Genomic DNA, 19,210 nt, shown 5'->3' on the forward strand with positions numbered 1-19,210 from the left:
TTCCTTATAAGGAAAAGACTTGTTCCACAAGTCTTGGGGTCTGGCCCTATGCAACTATAAAAACCCAAATACCCTCAAGAAAAAGATACGCATAATTTACCCCTCTCTAGCACTCTAGAGTTGTGAGAATAGTTCTAACTTGACCTTCGGAGGGTATTCAGCTGGCATCACACCGGTGCTCTCTGTTAGGTCTTCTCTTTTTATTGTGCAGGTCTTGTTTTGAGTGCGCAAGGACTGTGTGGCTCGCTGGTGATTTTTATGTCACAATACCAATTAAGAGTGTTCAATGTAACTAATTTAGCCCAAGTCCTCTCCTCCGACTTAGTCTTATTAAAAATCCTTTCCAGGAAGCTCCACTGCTCAAGAGTAATCTGTGGACGCCGTCGAACTGCAAAAAAAGAACGGTTAAAGAAATTGAGAAAAATGAAAACCGAACAATTAAAAGGACTTATGCATTAGGACGGGTGCATACCAGACGGATTCAATATGCCCCAAGTTATGTTGACGGGCATGAACTCTGTGTCCCCTGGACGGCACATCCATTCATTCCCCTCTAAGAAGAAATAACGACTCTTCCAGTTCCTATTGGAGTCTGGGGTCTCATACACAAGCCTCAACAATGGGCTTCCAGGTGCAAAACTATACATGCCCCTTGATTTATCTATCTCATTTGGACGGTAACAGTTAAGGAATTCTCGTACCGTCAACCTCCTAGCGCCATTTGACACAACCCCATAAAGGACCTCCACTACTAGGAAGACCCTCCAGGCATTTGGAGATACTTGGTTATGGACAGGCCTAAGTGTTGGAGTAGCTCATGATGAAGGGAACTCAAAGGAAACCTAAGCCTAGCCTTCAACATCTGCTCTTATACTCCGACACCTTCCAAACCTTCGTAGTAACATTTCTCCGACTCGTAGGGTAGACGAACGAAGATGTTATCTAGTATCTGAAAATGGGCTCTAAACGTTTTGAAGTGTTTCTCTTTAATTAAGGAAGTGAAGTAATTTACTGACCACTCGGGTAGCATGACGAACTGCCTAAGTCCATCAGGACCCACAACGGACTGAATTGGGAGGTCATTATTGTCTGGTCCGTCATTAGAACCATCATCATCACTCATCTCTAAACCCTTATTCCTTGAGGACGGAGAAGAGGCAAACAGGCTCCTCTCTCCACTCTGACTATCATGGTCTTCGTGACTTGACGGGTACACTTCCTCGTAGCCTACCCTGTCACAGACAAATGACTGGTGACTTGACGCACTAGACATGTCCTACACGCGACGGTTAATCCTAAGACTCTAATGTGTTTGTAGTGGACGACAGTAATGCAAATTTAAAGTGTAAAAAGAAGAAATTTTCTAAGTGGAAGGAGAGAAATACTCACCAAAATAGTAGGACGGACGGAGAAGAGCTACAACAATGGGTAAAACGGCTGGACGGTCTCGTTTGTCTAGAAAGGATGACGGATGTGTTCAGATCATAGATTTCAGCAGAAAAGTAAAAAATGAGAGGGAGGAGGGTTGATTTATATACAGAGATAGCACGGAAGGCGAAGCGACACTTCGATCCAAGAGAATGGCCATTCAATGAACGCCACGTGTCCTGTGCAATAAATGATTTCAGGCCAGCCTAACAAGTCTGAGGATCTCGATCGAACCGTCACCCCACGAGTCCTTCCACTCAGATATCACGGACCCATTGGGTGAAGGGGGCAACTGAAGAGGAAAAGTTAAACATGACGGAACCATCACGACGGACTTGATGTAAGAAGAATGTACTCACATTGGACGGATCACGTTAGGACAGGCGCAGCATGGATAGATCAAGCGGCCACGTGGCATCTAACTCATTATCACGTAGTCTCCAAGGAACCTTAAATGGTAAATACTTGTGACACACGATTAGCCCTGATTCGTAGAGTCCAACATGAATGAAATTCCGATACGACTAGAATTCTAGAATATACGCGTATTAATGAGTATCTTCCTTATAAGGAAAAGACTTGTTCCGCAAGTCTTGGGGTTTGTCCCTATGTGACTATAAAAACCTAAAGACCCTCAAGAAAAAGGTATGCATAATTTACCCCTCTCTAACACTCTAAAGTTGTGAGAATAGTTCTAACTTGACCTTCGAAGGGTATTCGGCCGGCACCACACCGATGCTCTCTGTTAGGTCTTCTCTTTTTGTTGTGCAAGTCTTGCTTCAAGAGCACGAGGACTATGCGGCTCGCTAGTGATTTTTATGGCATCATCATTATTTTTTTTTTAAATTGTGTTTAGCTGCAACATGTCACATCATAAAGCGACGAAGAACGACATTGCATGGCACAGTACAATTTGAAACCAGTTCAATTTCATTTGGTTCAATTGTTGCTTTAGATTTTTTTGTTTGATATTCTGAATTGTAGTAAATTTTTATTAATATTATTTTTTTTTGGTGGGTTAAAACAATGAGTTTTTTCCCCCTTTGAATTTGTGATTTGCAGATATTATTTGCTTTTGATTAAACCCTGAACCATTTTATATACATTAAGTAATTATTTTTAATATAGTGTTGTATTTGAATTTGCAGATGTTTTAATTGTTATTTTGGGTACTTAGGGTCCGTTTGAAATCCGCTTATTTTGTTGAAATTGAAAAACATTTTGCTGAAGGTACTGTAAATAAAGATAAAAGTTAACTAAAATACTATAGTAGAACCCATAAATAGTATTAAAAAGTGCAGTGGGACCCATAAATTGTAGCAAAAATAAGCTGAATAATAAAATAAGTTGGTAAAAATAATTTTTGCCAAATGGACACTTAAGAGTTTTGCATTTTTAGGACTTCCTTTGTCGGTCACATTACTGTATTAACATTTTCATTGTTGAAATTATTTGAAATCAATTAGAAATGTTATTTCCATAAAAAAAATAAAATAAATAAATAATATTTTTTTTATTGAAATAAATCAATCAAATACTATAAACAATTTTTTTAAGGAAATACTAAACAAATTCTAATAAAAGTTTTTTTTTTTTTTACCGATTCTCTTATTAATTTTTTTTAAAAATATATTCTTAAATATTAACTTCAAGTATCCAAGTTATCCTTGGAATTCACTTTTCTTTATCGCAGACTTAAGGTATGTACTCTATATATATATAAGGCACAACACCAAATTAAACACCTCTATCGTTTCTAATTCCTCAAGCCTTCCTTTCCTTCAAACGTTCACTCAACTGCAACAACAAATACATAAACAAGTACAAAGGTCAAAATAGCATGATTGATTTTCTTTTTCAAATACTTTTTATGCTTTAGACTAGATTGTCATTCACTATTTGCTTACAACGATTGATTCTTTTAGAACCCCTATTATTTTTCTTCTTCAAATTCCTATCGGTTTTCCTTCAGTTTCTTTGGTAGTCTATCTTCCTGCTTAATTTGTGTTTTATTTTAGGGATAATTACACATAACCCACCTGTGGTTTGGGCGAAAATTACTTTGCCTACCCGTGGTTTGAAAAGTATCACTTAACCCACCTGAAATGTGTTTCCGTCACTCTCCGTAACCCACCTCGGTCTCTGCCGTTACAAAAACACCTTTTAACCCCAAAACAGAACATAACGCGAATCAAAACACCCAAAACTCAAACACTTTTCGAGAGAGAGACCCGAGGTACGATCAGCTTGTTCTTTGTGGTTTAGAGCGTCTGGAGAGGGAGAAAACACTTGTTTTGCATCATCGAACCTAGGCAAGGTATGTGTGACTGCTGTTCATCTGCATTTGGGTTTGTTCTTGATTTAGGGTTTCAGATTTTGTTCAAGTGTGAACTTACTGTGTGAAAGTCTAAATTTGTACTTCCCAGGAATCGTGTTATGTTGATATGTCTTCATCAAGTGGTAATTTCTCGGGTTCATGTGGACATATATGCAATGAGCAGACTTGTGTTTTGAGAACAAGTTTGAGTTTGTACAATTTTTGGAGGAGGGTCTTGGGTTGTAGCCATTATAAGGTTGGTCTTAAGTGTCTTTTTTTTGTTTGGATTGATAACCCAACCTGTCCTCGTGGGAATGAAACTGCACTTTTGGCTCTAGAGAAGATGTTTAGGCTTCAGAGTGCTCTCCAACTTGCAAATGAGAGGGAAAGGACAGCTCTGGAAGCGGTAGAAGAAGCTAGGCAAATGGCAAAAAAGACTCTTGAAGAGGAAGCCAAAGCCAAGGAGAGGGAGAGAAAGGCTCGAGCTGTCTGTGCAAAAGCTAAGGAAAAAGCCATGTTTGCTGAAAAGAAGCAAAGAATGTGGAAGTCTGCATGCATTTTGTCATGGATCTATTTTGTTATTGTTATGTTGTTGTGTTTCGGCTCAATTGAGTTCTATGGAGTGAAGAGACCCAGATTGTTGCCCCTGAAGTAGTTATGGCAATGGTGTTAATGAATTTGCATTGTAATAGCACTAGCCTACTGATGTAATATTTTGATGTGTCAATGAATAAAGAATTGGTCAATTATTGAGTATTTTGTGCATATCATAACAACCATTCAATGGAAGAATTATTGGTCATGCCACTAGTCTGTGGGCATTTAATGGAAGAAGTATTGGTCAATTATCAATGACCTGTGCATACCATAACAACCATTCCACAATAAAAACTTTCATACACTATATTGGAAAAATATATTTGGACACAATCTGTAGTAGCAATAAATAAACTTCCATATAATTTGGCTTTGCATACCATAACAACCATTCCACAATAAAAACTTCCATACACTATATTAGAAAAATATACTTGGACACAATCTGTAGTAACAATAAATAAACTTCCATATAATTTGGCTGTGCATACCATAACAACCATTTCACAATAAAAACTTCCATACACTATATTAGAAAAATATACTTGGACACAATTTGTAGTAGCAATAAATAAACTTTCATATAATCCAGTTTGGACAAATATTGTTCTATACAAACTGTAATATCACAACTTCTATATAACAACCTGGACTGTATTGTACCTTAATTACAAAAAAAGCACATTCCAAGGCCAGCTACATATATATATTGTTTTTTACACTAATTGATAATTACAAAAGGCCAATAGTGGTCTTCACAAAAAAAAAAAAAAACAAACAAAAAGGCCCACATGTTCCCACTAGCTTTACTCCCAATGCTCCCAATGCTGGCATGCGTACCCACTAGCTTCATTCATTTCTTGCCTTTACTCTTTCCTCTTTCCACCCACTGGATTCATTTTTGGTGGCCTTTGTGCAGCAAGCTGTCCTCTAGTCCTCACACCACCAGTGCTCCCATTTGCATGTGAAGGCTACAAAATAAAAAATAAATCCACTTGTTAAAAAATATCCCAGTCTACACAACCATCCAGGACTAAGTTACCTATGAAGAACTTGGTAAGGTATCCCAAGTCTCCCTAGATGTGTGAAACTCTGGTTGTGAGGAAGAGAACCATCCTGCTCTCTTGTGAGATGGCCTAGGTTGATTTCCTTGCTGTGAGGATGAAGGCTGAGTGGCAGACATCATGTTGTAGGTCTGGGTAGGTTGTTGGGATGGTGGCTGAGGTGCAGGTATAAGCCCCTGTAAATAAGCAAACAAGCAAACAAACAAACAAAACAAGTTAGTTCAGCAAAAATTTCCAAAAACCATATCCAAGATTCCCTGGTTTCTTGTTCCACAACAGCCATGGCTACTGGAAAAATGTTGTCATTTGCATCCTTGCCAGTGGCAGATAAGATTTGCCCACCAAATCTGTGCTTTATGTAACAACCATCTAAACCTATAAATGGCCTGCATCCACCTAAAAATCCTACCTTCTGAGCATTGAACCTAACATACATCCTCTTAAATTTTGGCTGGGAAGTCTCCTCAGCCATTTCTATCTACAGTAAAACCCTACTCCCTTTGTCTACAGTGGTTATCATTTGTGCATAGTCCCTAAGGACACCATATTGCAGTTGCTCATCTCCATTTATCAAATCATTTGGCTTTCTCTTTGACCTATACACTTGGTTTACACTTAGGTCAACAGATAAATTTTGCATCACATGGTTGTGTACACCACTCACCTCCCAATTTGGATTTTTGCTAAAATCCTCAACGAACCTCTTAGCAACATAAGCTGATGTTGCTTGGCTGTTTTTAAAAGACTTGGGGCAAGTACAGTCATCAGTCAAGGTCTTAATTTGAAATGTTAGCTCTCCACTTATTTGAGATGCATAACATCTCCACCCATACCCATTCTTGCAGTGAACTGATATCTTGGTCCTCTCATTAAGCTTGAATTTGATGTCAATAGGTTTTTTGATTGCATACTCCCTCAAAGCAGCTCTGAACACCTTTGCATTAGGGAACTTCATCTCCTTCTTCAGTACAACATTTCTCATGTCACTCTTAGCATTAAACTCTACTTGCTCAGGTACCTGCTCATCATCAGACCCATCCATGCTTACCAGGTCATCCTCAAGGGCTGGCTCAGCCCATTCAGGGTCTGCATGGAATGCATTGCTTGATTCTGGGGCTGTGTGGGGTGCATTGCTTGATTCTAGGTTTGTATTGGGAGCAGAACCTTGTGGAGCTGAGTTTTGAGCAGCAAATATATCAACACCAAAGTCATCCCCCTCTAGGCCTTCATTTATCCAATCATCATCATCATCATCATCTCCTTCAACATTCTGTTCTTCATCTCTTGCATCAATGTCAACATCCTCAACATCTTCTTCATCATCACTCTCATCATCATTCTCATCATCTTCATCATCATCACTATCCAAATCTATTTCAACCCTTGCTGCATCACTACTTACATCACCACTTGCATCACCACCTACACCATCTGCCACTCCCCCTCCATCACCACCTACACTACCATCTGCCACTCCCCTTGCATCAGGATACTCAACTGCCAATAGCTCCACATCTATGTCAGTATAGATTATGATTTTTTCAGCATGCCATGCCTTATGAAGGTTAGTCATGTTTATGACATCTGTATCTGTTTCTATGTCTCTTAAATCATGTTGTAGATCACCTTCAGGAAGTAAATACTTATATCTACTGTGTTCTTTAGGAGCACCAACTAGATGGCATAAATCCTGAATTTCAAAGTAACTCAGCTTGTCAGGGTCAATCTCTGTCAGTAAACGTACAGACCCACCCACATATTGTATGGTTGGCTCCTCCACAAAACATCCCCCAACATGAATTTCAATGTCAAATGTGAAGTTAACCATCTGCAATTAAAATAAATAGTTTGTTTACACACTGACATGCAGAAAATGACAAGAAGCCAAAAGAGACAACAACACACAGACAAAGGACCATATAAAGCACATGCAAAACCAGATTCCCAACAAATTCATAGGGACCACACTACCCACAGTTCACAAACAAGTGCAATCATTGACAAATAAACTTGATTCTTTCAGGTATATGTATTATAGAAACAACCATAGCAATTGCATATCCTAAGCGATTCTACACATAAATAGCAAAATGCACATTTAACATACAAAAAAAATTTTATTGTGCAGATGAACAGCAAAACCTAACTACGTGGGTGGGTCACGATAAAAAAATGACATCAAGAACCCAAATGCAAATGAAAAACAATCACACATACCTTGCCTAGGTTCGATGATGCAAAACAAGTGTTTTCTCCCTCTCCAGACGCTCCAAACCACGAAGAACAAGCCTGATTGCACCTTGGGTCTCTCTCTCGAAAAGTGTTTGAGTTTTGGGGGTTTTGATTCGCGTTATGTTCTGTTTTGGGGTTAAAATGTGTTTTTGTAACGGCAGAGACCGAGGTGGGTTACGGAGAGTGACGGAAACACACCTCAGGTGGGTTAAGTGATACTTTTCAAACCACAGGTAGGCAAAGTGATTTTTGCCCAAACCATAGGTGGGTTATGTGTAATTATCCCTTTATTTTATTTTTTCTATCCCTTTGTCAAAGCATAGAGTTACAAAGTTCTTTGCTGTTAGGACATATGCGATTCACTTATTAGGAACATATGTCATTATTTTATGTAATTGGCTAATCCTTTAACAAAACATACTTTGCTTGTAATTGGGTAGATCTAAGATGTGTTTAATACTTCAAGAAACCTTGTTTCAAGACGAAGTGTTAAAGCCATACAAGTCTGTCCAAAATTCAAGTTAAGAAAGTGTCTCTCATTAAAACTCGACAGCTAGCCATCTATCGAGCTTTAAGAGCTGTTCCAACCCCGAGGTTCGACAGCAACTCAACAGATAGGGTATCTGTCGAGGTTTATGAAAAATAGAATTTCCAATCTGTTTTGACTCTATTCCGTGATTATGTGTTTAGGCTTTCTTTTCTCACAACCCTAGATATATAAAAAGATTATTTTAAGGGCCGTCAAAGGTGACACAAGTTGCACAAGTGTTGAGCAAAGTTTGTTCAAGAAAATTATGACCGGAGACAGAATTTGCCTTAGTTCACCGTTCTTGTGTAGAAGTTGCTGTGTTTGTGCACTGTAGGGTTTTGTGATCAAGCATCTTCTTGATCTTCATCATCTAGATGAATTGAAGAACTTTGCAGCCAACAATCTTTTCTAGTTGGTGATTGAAGTTGCATATTGGGATCTGCGCAATTGGTTACGTACTGGGAGCCGTGCATTAAAAGGAGAGATTGTCATTACAGAACAAGTCCAATTGAGTATTGGGGTAAGGGTTCAACTGCAGATTGGTATAAGGTACTGGGATTCCTTTACTTGTAACCGCTTGTTGCGATAATAGTGGATTCTCAGGAGTGGTGACCTTAAAATCACCCGGTGGGGTTTTACCTCGGTGGTTTTCCCCATTTATAAACAAATCACCCGTATCAAATTTAATTTCTGCTGCATTTAGTTATTTGGTGATTTGTTTTTGCTACCATGCGTTTTGCATGTTAATTTGATTAATTAATAAACTTGACTAATTAATCAATTAATTAATCACAAGGGGTCAATACGTTTTTGGCCTATCAAGTGGTATCAAAGCAGGCACACTCTGATTAGGTTTTAATTTTTGCTGTGTTGATCTATTGACCCCTGTTTTTCATGGATAGAGGACGGTCTTTAATTACATCTCCTTTATTTGATGGCACTAACTATGCATACTAGAAAGTACGCATGAGAGCTTTCTTGCAGTCTTTAGATGAAAAAGTGTGGCAAGCTATTGAGATAGGCTAGACCAAGCAGAAGGAAGCACCGTTCGATTGGGATGATGCCAAGATTAAGGCGGCAAACTTCAACAGCAGGGCATTGAATGCCTTATTCAGTGCGGTCACTAATGAGGAGTTCAAAAAGATATCCTCTACTGAAACTACTAAAGTGGCATGGACCATTCTCCAGACAACCTATAAGGGAACCAAGACTGTCAAGGATTCAAAGCTTCAAAGGCTTACTACAAGCTTTGAAAAAATCAAGATGGAGGAGGATGAGTTGTTTGATGAGTTCTATGCCAAGCTTAAGGACATAGTGAACTCAGCCTTCAATCTTGGGGAAACCATTCCTGAACCCAAGATTGTGAGAAAGGTGCTTAGGTCTCTACCTGAGAGATTCCATGCCAAAATCACGGTGATTGAGGAATTAAAGGATATTGATAAGATCCCTTTGACAGAGCTAGTTGGTAATCTACAGGCCTACAAGCTAAGGTTAACAAGGATTGGTAAGTGGAGTAAGAGCAAAAGCATGGCATTGAAGGCCAAGAGCAGTGACACAGATGAGTCTTCAGACGATGAAGATTCTAAGATGAAGTCCTATATTACAAGGCAATTCAAGAAGTTCATGAAGAATGCCAATGGAAAGGGTTTTGACAAGGACCATAGGTAATCCAGTTCTTCTCAGTTCAAGAGCCAAGATAAAGGGAAGAAGGATGCTAAGAATGGCAGTCAGTACACTGTTCCCTCAAGACCAAAGTGCTTCGGATGTCAAGGCTTTGGACATATGAAACAGGAGTGTCCTACATATCTGAAGAGCATTGGGAAGAGCAAGGCACTTGCTGCTACTTTGAGCGACACTGAGCCTAAGGATGATTCCTACAATGAGAATGACGAAATCCTGAATGCCTTTACTGCCACTGTCAATCCTATTGAGGGGATTGTTGAAGATGTGTATGAAGAAGAGGAATTGATGGAGTCCAAGTTTGAGAAGATGGATGAACAAGATGATATCCACACAGCCTATGCAAAGTTATACAAGGTCTTAGAGAAGCATGAGAAGATGTATAGGTTGGCATCCAAGAAGCTTAATGATGTGGAGTTTGAGCGAGAAGAGCTTTCCACAAAGTTTGATAAAGCCAATTAGACTATTGAAGCACTAAGATTTAAGAATAATTTCTTGGCTGAGAAGACCAAGAAGCTTGAGGCGGAGCTGTTCCAAGTCAGAGCTCAATTGGAGAGGACTTCAAGTGTAAAGCTTGATGAGATGTTCAGTCTTCAGAAATTTGCTTCTGATCGAACCGGTTTAGGGTATGATTTCTCTTCTCCTAGTATTGCTTCTATTAGTTCTACTGTTTTTGTTCCTCCTGCTAATAATGTTGAAATTGAGAACAATAATGTCAAAATTGATTTAGCTAGCGAGAACATAAACAAGGGTAAATCTATCTTAGGAGCACCCCTTAAGCAGGATAAGAAAGAAATAAAAAACCCTAGGGCTAAGAAGGCTAACTCTCAAAATCCTAAACAGAAGAAGCAGCAACTTTGTCATCACTGTGGAGCAACCAATCATACTTGACCAAATTGCTATAAGTGGTTCGCAACTCAACAGAGCTACGGCATGATCGCATCGGGAAACCAGAATCAGTTTCCATCCTTTTTTGCTCCACTTGGAGATCTTCTCAAAGCCCTCATGTTCCTTTCGAACTTGAACGGTTTTAATTCTCCCTCCTCACCGCCGGTTCACGGGTTTATTCAAAGGAAATGTTCTTCTAAGGTGTGGAAGGAAAAGGACTCCAAGTGATTTTATCACCTTTTTTTTTCTCTCTCTTCTTGTTTTTGTTTTGCATTACTTGTGTGTTTTGCTTTTCATTTTGAATCAGTCTAGTTTTATGCTTTGCTTTACTTAACATGTTTTTGTTTGTTGTTTTCAGTTTATTTATTTTGTTTTTCATATAAAAATAAAAAGAAAAAAATTGAAAAATCAGAAAAATACAAAAATAATGTGTGTTTGTGTACATTGGTACTTGTGTACCTTGGATGGCTATTGAAACAAAATTTTCTAAACTTTGTATCTTTTGTAACTTAGATGAGCATCTCTATGCATAACTAAGCAAGTGAGCTTTGTGACTCGTGTTTGTGATAAGTAAGATTAAGTAATCTCTAGTACTTAACACTCGTATCACTCTTTTTTATGGGAATGACTAGAAAATCCTAAGAGAAATGTATAAATAACCATCTCACCACTGTTGCACGCCAATCATGAATGACATTTGTGTGCTTCAGCATAGCAAAATTGGAATGTCAAATGCTTAACATAATTGGGTATTTATTTTCTATCTCTTATATGCCCATGCATGATTTGCTAAGAAAAAAGGCAAAGAAAAATAAAAGCAAAAAGAACAAAATGTTTTATATATGATTGCAACCGTGTATACTAAGAGATGTGAGAGTTATAGGATGTACCTCGAAGGTGATAGTCCCCATCAAACAGTTATGATTATGTATGAATTAAAGTGATTTTCTCATATCTCAAATCATCATATCATATATACACTTATGCAATCTTGCGATGTTTTCACACACAACACGCAATATTCTTTGCTACTCTTGATACATGTGCAGGTACAATGTGATTTGGCCATCACAAGATTTACATGTGTTAATGTATGCTCACTAAACTGTCTTAAGTAGTTTTTGGAATATAAAAATGGTTAGACTTGTTTAGTGTGTGTGTGTGTGTGTGTTTTGGGATCAAAATGCTTGACATTTTTCTTGTTGAGAGATGTTTTTGAGAGGTTAAAATGTTGTTTAGATCCTTGGTTGAGTTGCATGCTTGATTGCATTCATATCTATGTTTTTCCCTTCTTGAAAAACTGTTTTTAAGCAATCTTGACACCTCCTCAACACCTCTCGACACCTGGCTTATCTATCGAGACCTTCAGTTGTTTTTTATCGCAATCTCGACACCTCTCGACAGCTAGGTGGATCGATCGACAAACTTTCTAGACCCTTGATAGCTCCTCGACAGCTAGGTGGATTGATCGAGATTCTTTATAAACTTTTCTGTTGAATTGTTCCTCGACAAAACCTCGATGGATGGCTTGATAGCTGGACACACGTTTAAACCTCGACACCTCCTCGACACAACCCGATTGATCATGCTTTATGAGGTTTCTATTTAAGCACTGTTCGCGATTTCTTCTCACTTTTCTCAATCTCTCTCTTGACAGAACCGTCTCCTCACCTTCCAAACACTCACTTCTCTCTCAAAACCTTCAAACCCACATGATTTTCGACCTTTCCTTGCTTCAAATCACTTGGTATGATCTTTTCTTCTCTCATTATTCATGCATTTCATGCATTTAGACCTAGGTTTAGGGGTTTTTGAAAAATTTTGGGGTTTTTCAAAATTGTTGAGTTTTTGGGATGGGCCTTTATTTAAATGATCTTTAAACCTCATGCATTACTTCACATGAGCATTATAATAGTATTATCATGCATTTAGATGTGTGCAACTGATTATGTGCTGGTAGGATTGAATTGGGCTGAGCCCGTGATGCCTTTTATATTGCATGATGTTCATGCATTCCCATGCATACATTCTTTCTATTCCATACATCTTGATATATTTGAATTGTTTTTGGTACTTTTCTGATTGTCTCTCTCTCTCTCCCTCTCTCTTCTGTTTGCGTTAGTCTGTGTCTATGGCTCCCAAATGCAAGTCTACTCCGTCCCAGAACCCTCTTCGTTCCGGGGCATCCACTTCCTTTGATCCTACTCCTTCCTCTATTCGGTTCCGTGATGAGGATGCCCGAAGGCCTTCTCGAAGAAATTTTCTTGACGAAACTTTCATTTTGAACACCAAGTCATCCTGGCGGACTTCGCCGACACTGACCTACCCATTGTCATTCACAGTCGGGGTTGGGAGTCATTGTGTGACATCCAAGTCACATGTCCATCCATGCTAATCCAGGATTTTTACTCCAACATGCATAGATTTGATTTTTCAATACCTCATTTTATCACTTGTATTCGAGGTACACGCATTGCTGTCACACTGCAGATTGTTGCGGATGTGCTCCGTGTCCCTAGGGTAGAGTTTCTTGACTACCCTGGTTTTGAGCGTCTGAGGACTGTGTCCAAAGACGAGCTTATGTCTACTTTCTATGAGCGCCCTTCTGATTGGGGTGAGTGTTAGTTTACTTACTGTTTGGGCTTTGCAAAAGGCCCTTGGTTTTTGAACATGGTTATGATTTTTGTTCTTCACCCTCTATCTCACTATAACTCTATTACGAAGCCTCATGCTCGATTTTTGTTGTCCCTTCTTGAGCATCTTACTATAGATTTTCCTTCTCACTTTATTCTTTCTATCATAGATGTCTATAGGGATACGGCGTCCTGTGATAAGCTCATCTTCCCTTCCGCTATCACGAGGATCTTACGCCACTTTTCTGTTCCCTTTCTAGTGTCCGACCACTTTACCTACATATGTGCCATAAACGCCACTACCGTTAAACGAAGCGAGGCGCAGTTTAGGTCGAGGTAGTCTGGGTCAGCAACTCCTCCCTCCCATTCGATTCCATCCTAATTTGCTTCATCCACATCCGCTCCCTCCTTTTCTACGAGTGATGTGACTCTCGTAGACATCACGACGCAGCTTCAGCGCATGGATGCTCGCCTTGATACACTCTCTACTGAGTTGTATCTAGTGAACATCCGTGTCGGCCGTATTGCATGACAGCAGGTGGTCATGGGTGGCTTCGTTTTTGAGACTTCTCCTCCACCTACTCCAAAGGCTTCTGAGGATGATGGTGATGATGATGCTACTGCTTTCGAGGATGATGATGATGGAAATACTAGCTCTTCCGGTACAGATGAAATGTCTAGTTGACACTCTTACCCTTTGTCACTCATGACAAAAATGGGGAGTAGTTTTGGATATGTGAGTAGTCATACTTAGAAGGAGAGCTAGTATAGGACAATTTTGTTAGGGGGAGTGTTGATATTTGAGGGATGTAGTAAGGATTACTTGTATTTTTTTTCTTTTCTCCTTTTTAGATACATTTATATCTTGTACATGGGTCTTGTGACCATTATTGACATATATTGTACTTATTTTCTTTATATGTTGATGTATGTTTCTTTTACCTACCCTTTCATGTGTTGTTTCTTTTCTCTCTTTATGCACATGCCTCTTATTACTTGTATGCAATCTATTATTTTTGTTTCACACAAAGATGCCTTGATGAGTTTTGTTTAAAGTGTTTCAGAAATACAGGTTGTCAAAGTCTACTTGCCATAAACTCTCTTCTTGCAAAGTTTTTCGAGAATTTGTGTTAGGATAGATTTTATTGTATTCAATAAGTGAATATGAGTTAAGTGATTTATCACTTCTCTCATATATTCATTTGTTTGTTGTGGTTTTGTCATGGATTGCCAAAGGGGGAGACTGTTAGGACATATGTGATTCACTTGTTAGGAACATATGTCACTATTTTATGTAATTGGCTAATCCTTTGACAAAACGCACTTTGCTTGTAATTGGGTAGATCTAGGATGTGTTTAATACTTCATGAAACCTTATTTCAAGACCAAGTGTTAAAACCATGCAAGTTTTTCCAAGATTCAAGCTGAGAAAGTGCCTATCATTAAAGCTCGACAGTTAGCCATCTATCGAGCTTTAAGAGCTGTTCCAACCCCGTGACTCGATAGCATCTCAACAGATAGGGTATCTGTCGAGGTTTATGAAAAACAGAATTTCAGATCTGTTTTGACTTTAATCCGTGATTATGTGTTTAAGCTTTCTTTTCTCACAACCCTAGACATATAAAAAGAATATTTTAAGGGCCGTCAAAGATGACACAAGTTGCATAAGTGTTGAACAAAGTTTGTTCAAGCAAATTATGACCGGAGACAAAATTTGCCCTAGTTCATCGTTCTTACGTAGAAGTTGTTGTGTTTGTGCACTGTAGGGTTTTATGACCAAGCATCTTCTTGATCTTCATCGTCTGGATGAACTGAAGGTTGGTATTGGGATAAGGGTTCAACTGTAGGTTGGTATAAGGTACTGGAATTCCTTTACTTCTAAATCGCTTGTTTTGATAATAGTGGATTCTTGGGAGTGGTGACCTTAAAATCACCCGATGGGATTTTTGCCGTGTTGGTTTTCCCCATTCGTAAACAAATCACCATGTCAATTTAATTTCTGCTACACTTAGTATAATAGGTGATTTGTTTATGCTACCATGCGTTTTGCATGTTAATTTGATTAATTAATAAACTTGGCTAATTAATCACAAGGGGTTAATACGTTTTTGGCCTATCATTTGCCAGATAAGATCATTGGGTATTCTGCAAAAGAGTTACTAAAGTTCCATTTGTTTTAAATTAAAATATTTTTAGAAATCTTTTTCCCATTTTTAGGTATTTGTTTGTAGGTAAAATGGTCAAACTTGTAAAATATTTACTATACCATAAAAAATCTTTTATAAAAAGTTGTAAAACATTTTACCTTAAAAATTTTAGTAAAATAATTTACAAAAACACACAGTGGCTACTCTCACCCCATCTGGTGACTAGGTCACCAATTTGGTATGTTGGACAACTGGTGTCAGTAGTCCTGTGGTTAAAGCCACCACTTCAATGATTAGTGTTGGTAGTTCGGTGGCCAGAGTAGCCCTTCGATGACCAATGCCGACAGTCTAGTGGTTGGAGCTGCCACTTCGGCTATCGGTGTTGGGTAGGGGTATTCACCAAATTGTTCAACCCGCAGGAATTGCTTAAAACACAAAAAAAACCGCTTGCAAAATGGCGTAACCACACCACATTGCGTGGTGCAGTGTAATGTCTGATTTTATGATAAGCAAACCACATTGCACCACACCCTTTATATATATTTATTTATTTTATATTAAATATATATTATAAATTTATAATATCAAATATGTTAATACCCTTGCAGTTAGCCACTAGTATCACTCACTGTATTAGACTAAGACTTAAGTGTATCACTCTCAGTTTCTCAACCAAAAAAAAAAAAAAAAGTTTCACTCTCACTCTCAAGGCTGTGTTTGTTTTGGGTAAAAAACCCTTAAGGAATTTTACATCCAATAGGGTGTTTGGGTGGACAGGAAAATACGAACAGTTTGATCGTAAAATTTTGCTTGTAAAATTTGGACCCTTCAGTGTAAAATTATTTACACTTCTATATCACCTTCAAGCCTATACCCGAACCGAGAGAGAGAGAGAGAGAAGCTCTAGTCAAGACTCTGTCCGGTGTATTTTTCAGCATATAGACATATTTTTTCGGTAATAATTTTATGTGCAAATCAAACATTGGAAACGATTTTCTGACATTTTCCAGAATGCAACCAAACAACTGAAAATATTTTCCATTCCAAAAAATATTTTCACCTGAAAATATTTCACTCAGAAAACATTTACATTGAGCCAAACATAGCCTCAGTCTCAACCCTTAGGGCTATTTGTTCAGACCCTAGCCACCATTCATCAAACCCTAGTCGCCACACCTTGCCACACTGCCACCACCGAGCTCCGATCTCACCGCCTCTCTCTCCAATCTCTCACCACCGATCTCTCCTATCTGTTCCTTAATTTCTCCATCGCCGAGCACTGAACCCATCCCACTGCCTCACTAAGTCATTTTCTCTCTCTTGAATCTCCAATCTCGCAGATTCTCACAATATCTCGAGTTTAGGTTTATTTCTATTTAAGTCTTACACCCAATCCTCTCTTTTTTGGTTACTATATTATGTTTGATTTTTTTTTTTTTTTTGGGTGCGTGTGTGTGTATATCTATATATTTTGGATTGGGTGTATAGGAAGAGGAAAAGAGGTGTGAAAAGTTCAATCATATATTTTTGTGTTTATTAGGGTTTTTGTTTTGACATTGATTTGAAACTTTACGAGTTGTATATTGTGATTTTGTTTCTCATTTCAGTTGTTTGCATATATATATTTTTTTTCAGAACAAGAAGAGAAGGTGAATCTATGGGAGTGTGTGCTGTTGACTGAGGTATAATTTTTTCCCCTAACTCTTATTAAGTTTATGATAAAGTGATGATGGCTATGATGCCCGATTGAGTGTGCGTGTCTATTCCGTGTATCAGCAGGTGGCTTGTGGCATAGGTGGTGGTTTTGCACTTTTGTGTTTAATTGCCTTTTTTTTGTGTTTTCTTTATCAATGGCCCTAGATGGATGCTCCTTCAAATCCCAATCCACTAGCACCAAATGGCCCTAAGGATCCTTTGATTGTGGATGATGAACCCCCACCAAAAAAAGCTAGAGTTAATAAGAAACAGTCCACCAGAGAGCCATCTGATATTTGGGACCATTTTTTTAGGTTAGAAAATTGTGATATATATATATATATATATATATATAAGTTGAAACGTAGTATTTATTGATACTATACTTTTGTTGCACTACATCATCCACCTATTTACACTTTCTCTCACCTACAATTACACTTCCTCCAACATTTCTCCATCATGTTTACCTTTTTATCTCCCCATTACTCTATACCTTAACATCACAATTCCTCATTTACTTCATCTTCCTTTTATTTTGACTCTTCTTCTCCCCATTTTTATTTACTATAAAAATTTTCTATTTTCTTTTTCATTTAATCCATATTTTGCCCACACAAAAAGTTAATACTCTCTCTCTCTCACTCTCTCTCTCTCTCTCTCTCTCTCTCTCTCTCTCTCTCTCTCTTGGTGGATTTTTAATTCTTTATTGCAGCTTTACTTTAGGTTGATGAATTTTAATTCAATTACGTAGCATAGCTTGGATAATTTGATATTTATAACTATACATTTTCTAGTTAATTTTTAGATATTTTGGAAGTGAGATTTTGTGTTTATATCAAAATAATATCTACATGTCTATGTATTTGAATGTGTCTTTCAATTATTTGAGTAATATCAATTCTAAATTTATGATGAGATTTGATTATCATGATAATTTCTTTAAGAGAATGAGAAATTTCAATCATTAATTTGAAATTTAAAAAATTTTAGTTGTATAAAAAAAATGAAAACATAACACACCATACACACACACACACACACACACACACAGATACATACACCAAAAGTTTGAAGAATATAGAGCACTTTCAAAAAGAATAATATCAATCAAATACACCCAAGTTTCTCTATAAAAAAAAAAAAGATCTAAAATAATAAAATAATATATTTGCAGAGATTGAGAGATACAAACACTTTTAGAAATAGTTCAATTTCCTAAGGAAAACAAATTACATTCAATAAATTTTAGATAATAAAATATACATTATATCATAGTATAAAATAATTATATATTCTCATGTATCGTGTGGGTCTACAAACTAGTTATTGTAAAATAGAGAATATAAATTTACTTTACAATGTGTTAATAGGCTATGTGAATATTGTTAATTCCATAGGTAAAAGAGTTGCAGAGAAAATGCATCAAACTGACTCTCATAGGCAACTATTTCACTAGCAAAGCAACTATAGGGAGGAAAAAGTGAAGTTACTACCTTGCAATATTCTAATATGAACAAAATACATTGACGGTGATTGAACCTATCAAAAGAGGATTTTGAATTTTTGTATAGTTCCAAATCATAAAGGGGAGAGAATCAGGAAAACTATTGAAAGGTGCTTGAATGATTGGGGTATCAAAATGGTGATAACTTTTATAGTTGATAATGCTACATTCAATGATGTGGCTCTCGACTATTTGAAGAAGAAGTCAGAGATGAAGGATGGTTGTATGTTGGGAGATCGGTTCTTGCACATAAGATGTGTTGCTCATATATTGAATCTCATTGTGCAAGAGGGATTGAAAGGCATTCATAACTCAATTGTTAAGGTGAGGACTACAGTGTGGTATGTTAAACTATCTCCAAAAAGGATGGATAGGTTCAAGGAAGCCATGGGAGATGAAAAAAATCCAATCTAAAAGTTTGTTATCTCTTGATGTTCCTACTAAATGGAATCCATGTATCTTATGTTAGAGGTAGCCAAGAAGTTTGAAATAG

This window comes from Quercus lobata, chromosome 3, assembly GCF_001633185.2.
Source record: "Quercus lobata isolate SW786 chromosome 3, ValleyOak3.0 Primary Assembly, whole genome shotgun sequence".
Classification (NCBI taxonomy): Eukaryota; Viridiplantae; Streptophyta; class Magnoliopsida; order Fagales; family Fagaceae; genus Quercus; species Quercus lobata.